Source organism: Dipodomys merriami, unplaced genomic scaffold (assembly GCF_024711535.1).
Source record: "Dipodomys merriami isolate MVZ:Mamm:240054 unplaced genomic scaffold, mDipMer1.0.p SCAF_13, whole genome shotgun sequence".
NCBI lineage: Eukaryota > Metazoa > Chordata > Mammalia > Rodentia > Heteromyidae > Dipodomys > Dipodomys merriami.
In genome coordinates this window covers 76,158-86,026 of record NW_027202604.1, presented here as the reverse complement: position 1 = coordinate 86,026, position 9,869 = coordinate 76,158, and the positions used below count along the sequence as shown (strand labels likewise).

Here is a 9,869-nt window from a genome sequence, read left to right as displayed (position 1 = left end):
CAAAAAATCAGAATAAAAGAAATTCTCTTCAACAAATGTTGCTTGCAGAATTGGCTACATGTGTACAAAAAATTGAAGTTGGATACTTAAGCATCAACCTGTACATGAATCAACTCCAAATGGATCAAAAACCTCAATGTAAGACCAAATAACCTGAAAAAATTACAGGAAGGAATAGGGGAAATACTAGGGCTCCTTATCACAAGTCGCAGTTTTCTTAATAAAGACCAGAAACACAACAAATCAAAGAAAGTTTGGATAAACCCATTCTCAGCAAAAGACAGGTCAACCAAACAAAAGATCAGCAAAGAATCTTCTGAATTACCCCTCTGCCAGAGACCGGGAACGGGCCTGGTTACCGGGAGTGAAGTACCCCTCCTTTTCCTTTCCCCCACCCCTCTCCCTTAACCCCCCTCACAGCTGGTCACAGCTAGCCAACGAGGTCTACATTAAAAGAGGAAGGGCAGTACTTACAGGTTTAGGCAGGTGTCCATAAATTATGAGGGGACACCCTTCCCTGTTACTGCTCTATTTGGGATTGACCACATGCCTTGATAACTCATCTAGCGCGGGGCAAAAACAAGGCCCAGAAGTCTTTCTGGGTTCCCCACATGCCCAGAGCTTCCTGGGCAGCAGCCACAGGCGGATTCCACGAGCCAATCACTGGGACCTGGAGCTATTCACCCCAGGGAACCTGGAGTGGGAATGTATGGAGGAGAAATGTTCCTGGGAGGAGGCCAGAGAGTATTTTGAGGACAATACATTGACAGAGCGCTTTGGGGAAACCTATATCTATAATGGCAAAGGAGGTCGCGACCGAGTGGATGTAGCAGGCCTGGCGGTGGGGCTGATTTCAGGCATCCTGCTCATCGTGTTGGCCGGGCTGGGAGCCTTTTGGTATCTGCATTACCGACGAGGCCGGGGGCCAGGCCAGCAGCCCAGTCTCAGTCCTCAAGAGACCTTGCTCACCAGCCCTCTGAGTCCTCCAACGCCCCTGACTCCACTTCGATCCTCCAGCCTCCCCACCTACGAGCAGGCTCTGGCGGCCTCCGGAGTTCACGATGCGCCTCCGCCCCCTTACTCCAACCTCCGAAGACCCCCTTAAGGAGCTGCCTCGATGTCCGGGCTCCTGAAGCTGTACCCCTGTCTGATTCTCACTGGACTCCATAAGCTCCCCGCCCCAATTATTTTGTGGTGGTTTTTTTTTAAAGACTCCTAAAGCTGAAAAAAAAAAAAAAAAAAAGAAACTTCTGAATTAAAAAATATTATAACCTATGTTGACTTAATAGACATCTAATAGTATTTCAGCCAGCAACCACACAATACACATTCTTCTCATCAGTCCATGGAACGTTCTCCAAAATAGATCATACCCCAGGACATTGAACAAGACTGAGAAAATATTTTTAAATAAATATAGCTCTACAGATTAATTTTTATTTTCTAGAATTTCATATAAATAAATGTTTTTCGTTGGCCCAGGTTAAAAAATTAATATAACTGCCGGGCGCTGGTGGCTCACGCCTGTAATCCTAGCTACTCAGGAGGCTGAGATCTGAGGATCGCAGTTCAAAGCCAGCCCGGGCAGGAGAGACCATGAGACTCCTATCTCCAATAAATCACCAGAAAACCGGAAGTGGCGCTGTAGCTCAAGTGGTAGAGTGCTCGCCTTGAGCTGAAGAGCTGAGGGACAGTGCCCAGGCCCAGAGTTCAAGCCCCACGACCGACAAAAAAACAAAAAAAAAAAATTAATATAACTCCTTATATTCTATCTGATCACAACAGCAAATGATATTATAGAAAATACTCAAACACATGGACACTGAATAACACACTGTTGAGTAACAGCTGGGTCGCTGAAGAAATAAAGGAAGAAATCGGAAACTTCCAATGAAAATGGAAGCACATCCTATCAGAATCTCTGTAATACAGCAAAAGCAGTGCTAAGAAGAAAATTCATAGCTCCCAAGTGCCTACATAAAGAGAACAGAAATCATTCAAGTAAATAACCTCATAATACACTTAAAACTTCTAGAAAAACAGGAACAAACTAAAATCAAAACTACTTAATGAAGAAAGCTAGTAAAGATTAGGACAGAAATCAATTAATTTGAGACTAAAAAAAGCTATACATAGAACCAACAAAACAAAAGTTGATTCCTGAGGAAAAAAATTGTAAGACTGAAAAACCTCTATCTAATTTGATATTTAAAAAGCAAAGAGTAACTCAATTCAACAAAGTTAGAGATGAGTAAAACATCACAACAAATATCCAAGAAATCCAAAAACCTTTAAGGGACTACTTTCAAAACCTATACTCAAGATGGAAAATCTAGAAGAAATGGATAAATTCCTAGAGGCATATGAGCTGAACCAAATGCTATAAACCACCCATAACAAGCAATGAAATCAAGGAAGTAAGTTTCCCAACAAGGAAAAGTACAGCTCCTAATGGATATACAGCTGAATTCTATAAGATCTTTAAATAAGCACCAGTACTTCTCAAACTCTACCATGAAATAGAAACGGATCACTACCAAACTCATTCTATGAAGCCAGCATTATACTCATCCCAAAACCAGGTAGGAACCCCCCTCCAAAAAAGAGAGAAATATAGACCAATGTCTGATTAACATAAACACAAAGCTCCTTAATAGAATTCAACAATTGGTTTTAAAAAGTCATTCACTGCAATCAAGTCAGTTTTATCCCAGAGGTGCAAGGCTGGTTTAATATATTTCTATCAATAAAAATAATATATTACATTAACAGAGCTAATGACAAGAATCACAAGATTATCACAAAAGATGCAGAAAAGGCCTTGGAAAAAATCCAATCTCTGTTTAAGATAAAAATTCTGGAGCAGGGCTGGGAAGGTGGCTCAGTGGTAGAGCACTTGCCTTGCATGCCTGAGGCCATGGGTTCGATTCCTCAGCACCACATAAGCAAAAAGAAAAAAGCCGGAAGTGGTGCTGTGGCTCAAGTGGTAGAGCGCTAGTCTTGAGCTGAAGAGCTGAGGAACAGTGTCCAGGCCCAGAGTTCAGGTCCCATGACCGGACCCAAAAACAAAACAAAAAAAAATTCTGGAGCAGCTAGGAATAAAAGAAAAATACATCAACATAATGAAATATCATACAAAACTAAAGATATTTCCTCTAAAATTAGGAACAAGATAAGGATGTCAAATCTCCATTCATTTTCAACATAATATTGGATATCCTAGTCAGAGCCATAGGGCAAGAGAAAAACATAAAACATTTGTGGATGACATGATTCTATATCTAAAAGACCCTAGAGACTTCACTTCTAAGTTTCTAGTCAATAACTTTGGCAAAGTTGCAAAGTGAAAAGTAATCCACAAAAGTCAGTAATAGCTTTTCCTCTCATATGTGGGAACTAGATGTAAAATGTGATAACCTATACAGGATTAGGCATTCCCACAAACTAAAGGAAGATACCCTTTAGAAAGAACCCAAAAGTATAAATTCTCTGAACATTTAAAATATTATTTATCAAAACAAATTCCAGGAAATAGAAACATGGGGGAGGGGGTTGTTGTTGTTTGTGGTGGTGGTGGTGGTGTTTGTTTTCACTTTGGGTTGTTTTGTTTTGTCTATCATGGAGCTTGAACTCAGGGCCTGGGTATTGCCCCAAGCTTTTTTTTTTTTTTTAATTGTGAAAATACTGTAAAGAGGGGTTACAATAACATAGGCAAGATAATGAGTACATTTCTTATCAAGCATTGTTGCCTCCTCCTTTGTTTTCCCTTCCCATCCCTTCCCATCCTCTCCCCACCCTTACCCAGTCCTCCCCACCCCTCACCAAAGTTGTAAAGTTCGTTTTTCGATATAACAACTTGTACATCTCATTGTTGTAATAGGTCCACCTGTATCTCTATTTAAACGATTTGTTTTTTCCCTTCCTCTCCACAAATTATACCAACATCAAATACAGTGAAAGCAGGGGTTATACCATGGGGGAGGGACATACAAAGCAACAAAGAAATCATCTTATAAATATGTTAGAAACAATCACATGAAAGAAAAAAACATTTGAATACTTATCTTGCGATTCATTTCTCTAACATCAACTTATCTGACCTTTTCTGCTTGTCTCAGACATATACTAGTTATTGCAAATAAGGGAAGCCATGGGATCTATGTTTATTTGGGCCTGATTCACTTCACTTAATATAATTTTTTCCAAGTCTTTCCATTTCCTAACAAATGGGGCAATGTCATTCTTTCTGATGGAGGCATAGAATTCCATTGTGTATATATACCATATTTTCTTGATCCATTCATCCACTGAGGGGCATTCCATATCTTAGCTATGGTAAATAATGCTGTGATAAACATAGTTGTGCTGGTAGCTTTAGTATGGTATTCTTTGTGATCATTTGGGTAAATGCCCAAAAGTGGGATTGCTGGGTCATAGGGGAACTCTATATGGAGTCTTTTGAGGAACCTCCATACTACTTTCCAAAGTGGTTGAACAAGTTTACACTACCACAAACAATGCAATAAGGTTCCCTTCTGTCCACATCCCCTCCAGCATCTGTTGTTATTAGAGTTCTTGATTATAGCCATTCTAATTGGGGTGAGGTGCTATCTCAATGTTGTTTTGATTTGCATTTTTTTTATGGCTAGGGAGGTTGAGCATTTCTTCATGTGTCTATTGAACATCCTTCTTTCCTCTTCAGAGAATTTTCTCTTAAAGTCTTTAGTCCACTTATTTGTTGGGCAGTTGTTTCTTTGAAGATTTGTTGTTGGGGGATTTAATTTTTTGAGTTCCAGGTATATTTTAGATATGAGACCCTTGTCTGTTGTATGGCTAGTGAAGATCTTCTCCCAATCCGTGGGCTTTCTATTGATTTTGCTAGCTATGTCCTTTGCCATGCAGAAGCTCTGCAATTTCATGCAATCCCATTTGTCCAACCTTTCTTTGATTTCTTGTGTTTCTGGGTCTCTATTAAGAAAATTTCAGCCTGTGCCAAGGAGCCCTAGGGTTTCTCCTATTCCATCCTGTAATGTTTTCAGAGTGTCTGCTTTGACTCCGAGGTCTTTGATCCATTTGGAGTTGATTCTGGTGCAGGGTGATATATAAGGATCTAGCTTTAGTTTTCTACAAGTAGTTAACCAATTTTTCCAGCACCATTTACTGAAGAGGCTGTCTTTTTTCCATTCTATTTTTTTTTTAGCTCTCTTATTGAAAATTAGATGGCTCTAGGTCTGTAGGTTCATTTCTGGGTTTTCAATTCTATTCCATTGGTCCTGCGGTCTGTTCTTGTGCCAGTACCAAGCTGTTTTGATTACTATGCCTTTGTAGTAGAGTTTGAAATTTGTTACTGATGTCCCCAAGCTTTGTTGCTCAAGGCTAGTGCTCTACTACTTTGAGTGACAGCTCCACTTCTGATTTTTAGGTGGTTAATTGGAGATTAGAGTCTCATCCGGGCTGGGCATGTGGCTTAGTGGTAATATTTGACTAGCACTCATGAAGCCCTGGGTTCCATTCCTCAGTACCACATACACAGAAAAAGCTGAAAAGTGGCACTGTGGCTAAAGTGGTAGAGTGCTAGCCTTGAGTAAAGAAGCTCAGGGACAGTGCCCAGGCTCTGAATTAAAGCCCCAGGACTGGCAAAAAAAAAAAAAAAAAAAAAAAGAGTCTCATGGTCTTTCCTGCCCAGTTTGGCTTCAAACTGCAATTCTCAGATCTCAGCCTCCTGTGTAGTTAGTGTAAGGAAACGCCCTCCTCTCAGACCTAGTCTCCACCCTGCCCAGACCTAATCTCCAGCACCTGCCCAGTAGGTGAGGCAGTTCCCACTTCTGGCCCTGATATAAAAGGGGCCTCCAAGGAGCCAGATGGTGCCGTTTTCTCCCTTTCCTCATGAGAACTTGGCCTTGTTAGCTCTGCTGACAATAAATCTTTTCTTCTTCTTGACTTCTGTCCATGTGGACTTTTGGATTACTTTCTTTCGGTTACTTTATACCTAGGTTTACATTTTCTCCTTCAGTTAGGATTAGAGGTGTAAGCCACCAGCACCTGGCTTTAGGTTTTTTCTTGTTTGTTTGTTTGTTTGTTGGTAATGGGCCTTGAACTCTGGGTCAGGGCGGGTCCCTGAGCTCTTCGGCTCAAGGCCAGCACTGTACCACTTGAGCCACAGCCCCACTTCTGGTTTTTTGGTGGCGACTGGAGATGAGAGCCTCAATACACTTTCCTGCCTGGGCTGGCTTTTAACAGTGATCCTCAGATCTCAGCCTCCTGAGTAGCTAGAATTACAGGCATGAACCACTGGCACCCGGCTTTCTTGTTTATTTTTTGAGGAGGAGAGTGAGGGGGTGAGCAGAAAGGAAAAAAGAAAAACAAATGCAATCACTGTTCAATATACACTTCGTGGAAAATGAAGTATGCAATTTGTGGGCAGGAATAAGAGAGGAAAATTAAAGGAAAGCAAAACAAGGGGTAACATTGCCCTTGCACACATTACTTCTTTTCAACAATGTTAATAAAAATAGTAAAATTATATTATATTATAATATATTAAGAGCATTAATAATGACAATAAAAGCCGGGCGCTAGTGGCTCACGCCTGTAATCCTAGCTACTCAGGAGGCTGAGATCTGAGGATCGCAGTTCAAAGCCAGCCCAGGCAGGAAAGACCGTGAGACTCCTATCTCCAATAAACCACCAGAAAACCAGAAGTGGCGCTGTAGCTCAAGTGGTAGAGTGCTCGCCTTGAGCTGAAGAGCTGAAGGACAGTGCTCACGCTGAGAGTTCCAGCCCCACAACCGACAAAAAAAAAAAAAAGACAATAAAATATTGTTATGATGTAACACATACATAATAATAAAATTATATTTTTTAAATCAGTAGCTTTTCTATATAACAATAATGTGCAGAAACAGAAATCAGGAAAACAATTCCATTTGCAATAGCCTCAAGAAAAAAATTAGGAAGTGAACCTGTATAGCAAAATCTATAAAAATCTGAAAAAAACTCTGGCATTGGTGGCTCAAACTTGTAATTCTAGCTACTTAGGAAGTTGAGATTTGAGGATTATAGTTCAAAAACAGTTTAGGCAGGAAAGTTTGTGAGACTCTTATTGCCATCTAACTACCAAAAAGCCAGACATGGTGCTATGGCTCAAAGTGATAGAGCACATGCTAAGGGACAGCACCCAGGCCGTGAGTTCAAGCCCTAGAACTGGCGGAAAAAAAAAAAAAAAATCAGAAGAAATTGAAGCCGAGCACTGGTGGTTCATGCCTGTAATCCTAGCTACTCAGGAGGCTGAGATCTGAGGATCGAGGTTCAAAGCCAGCCCAGGCAGGAAATACCGTGAGACTACTATCTCCAATAAACCACCAGAAAACCAGAAGTGGCACTGTAGCTCAAGTGGTAGAGCACTTGCCTTGAGCTGAAGAGCTGAGGGACAGCGCCCAGGCCCAGAGTTCAAGCTCCACACCAACAAAAAAAAGAAAAGAAAAGAAAAATTGAAGAAGGCACCAGGAAATTGAAAGACCTCCAATGTTCATGGATAATTAGAGTTAAGATAATTGTTTTAATGGCCATACTGCCAAAGTCAATCTTCAAATTCAGTGTAATATTCATCAATATCCCAGTGTTCATCACCAAGATAGAGAACAGAATCCAAAAGTTCATGTGGAACCACAAGAGACACTGAATAGCCAAAGCAATTTTAAGGAGAAAAGAAAAGGCCGTGCTGGAAATATTACAATTCTAGACCTTAAACTTTACCACAGAGTTATAATAACAAAACAGCTTGGTACTGTCATTTTTTTAAAAAAAGCCCGAATACCAATAGAATAGACTGGAAGGAAAAACTCAGAAATAAACTCAGATACTTACAGTCATCTGATATTTGACAAGGGAGCAAAAAATATTATGTTGGAGAAAAGGTTCCTCAATAATTGGTACTGAAAAGGTTCCTGCAATAATTGGACATCCATATGTAAAAGACTTAAATTGCACCAATATCAACTCAAAATGGGTCAAAGACCTCAACATCAGACTGAAACTTTGAAACTACTACAAGAAGGAATAGGATAAACTTTAGAACTTATCAGACTACCTTGCATGCATGAGGCCCTGGGTTTGATTCCTCAGCACCACGTAAGCAGAAAAAAAAAAAAAAAAGCTGGAAGTGGCTCTGTGGCTCAAGTGGTAGAGCGCTAGCCTTGAGGTGAAGAGCTGAGGGTCAGCGCCCAGGCCCAGAGTTCAGGCCCAAGACTGGACCCCCCCCCAAAAAAAAAGAAGAAGAAGAAGAAGAAGAACTTATCAGCCTAGGCAGAAACTTTCTGAAGAGAGTCCCAGGAGCACAACAAATAGGAAAGAGACTTGACCAATGGGATGACATCAAACCAAAAAGTTTCTGCACAAAAATGGATATAGTTACTAAACTAAAAGGTCAGTCAACAGAATGGGAGAACATCTTTACCAGCTATACATTCAACAAGGGCCTAATATCCAAAAGATACAAGGAGCTCAAGAAACTAAACTTCCCCAAATTAATAACCCAATCAATAAACGGCAAAGTAGCTAAATAGAAACTTCTCCGAAGAAGAAGTAAGAATGGCCAATAAACACATGAGAAAATGTGCAACTTCCCTGGCCATAAAGGAAATGCATATCAAAGCAACACAGATTCCATCTCACTCTAGTAGGATTGACCAGCATCAAGAATACAACAGCTGGGCACTGGTAGCTCACACCTGTAATCCTTTGCAGGAGACTGAGGTCTGAGGATTGTGTTTCAAAGCCAGCCTGGGCAGGAAAGTCTATAAGACTCTTACCCTAGTACTGTGGCTCAAGTGGTAGAAGGCTAGCCTTGAACACAGAGGCTCAGGGACAGTGCCCAGGCATTGAGTTCAAGCCCCAGGACCAGCAAAAAAAAAAAAAGAACACAAACAGTAAGTCAGGAGCTGGTGGCCCATACCTATAATCCTATAATCTCAGGAGGCTGAGATCAAGGATTGAAGTTAAAAGCCAGCCGGGGCAGGAAAGTCTGCAAGACTCTTATCTCCACTTAACTACTGTAAGAGCTGGAAGTGGAGCCCTGGCTTAAGTGGTAGAGTACTAGCCTTGAACAAGGACAGTGCAGTGTGTAGGCCTTGAGTTGAAGCCCCAGTACCAGCACCAAAAAAAAAAAAATCATAATAAAATATAAACAATAACAAATGCTGGCAGGGGTATAGAGAGAAAAAGTAACCCTCTTACATTGCTGATGGCAATGTAATAACTAGTACAACCACTCTGGAAGGTGGTTTGGAGACTCCTCACAAAACTAAACTTGGACACTGACTTAAGTTAGAGAAAATTAACTTTTCCCAGTATAAACTTATTATCAATATGTAAATTTATTTAATTTTGAAACATTTTCCTCTTAATAGATAAAAGCCAAAGCTCATTTTAAAAAGAGAAAAAACTAAACTTGGAGCCAGGTACTAGTGGCTCCTGTAATCCTAACTACTCAGGAGACTGAGATCTGACGATGAAGATTTGAAACAAGCCTAGGCAGAAAAATCCATGAGACTCTTATTTCCAATTAACCACAAAAAGCCAGAAGTGGAGCTTCAAGCACAAAAGCTCAGGAACAGTGCCCAGCCAGAGGTCAAGCCCTAGGATGGCAAAAAAAAAATCTAAACATAGAACTATTGGCCATACCACTCTTGAGCCTCTACCCAGAGCATTACAAGTCAGTATATGGTAAGGATACTTGTACATCCATGTTCATTGTTGCACTATTTACAATAGTGATTTTGTGGAAACATCCCAGATGCCCTAAAATAGATGAGTGGGTCCCGATTGGGAGAAGATCTTTACTAGCCATACAACGGACAAGGGTCTCATAT

General features: G+C 40.7%; 1 pseudogene; it reads left to right on the top strand.

Annotated features, from left to right (window-relative positions):
* Window positions 1-404: 404 nt before the first annotated feature.
* LOC138824586 (transmembrane gamma-carboxyglutamic acid protein 2 pseudogene) lies at window positions 405-1,105 on the top strand (annotated as a pseudogene).
* Window positions 1,106-9,869: the final 8,764 nt, after the last annotated feature.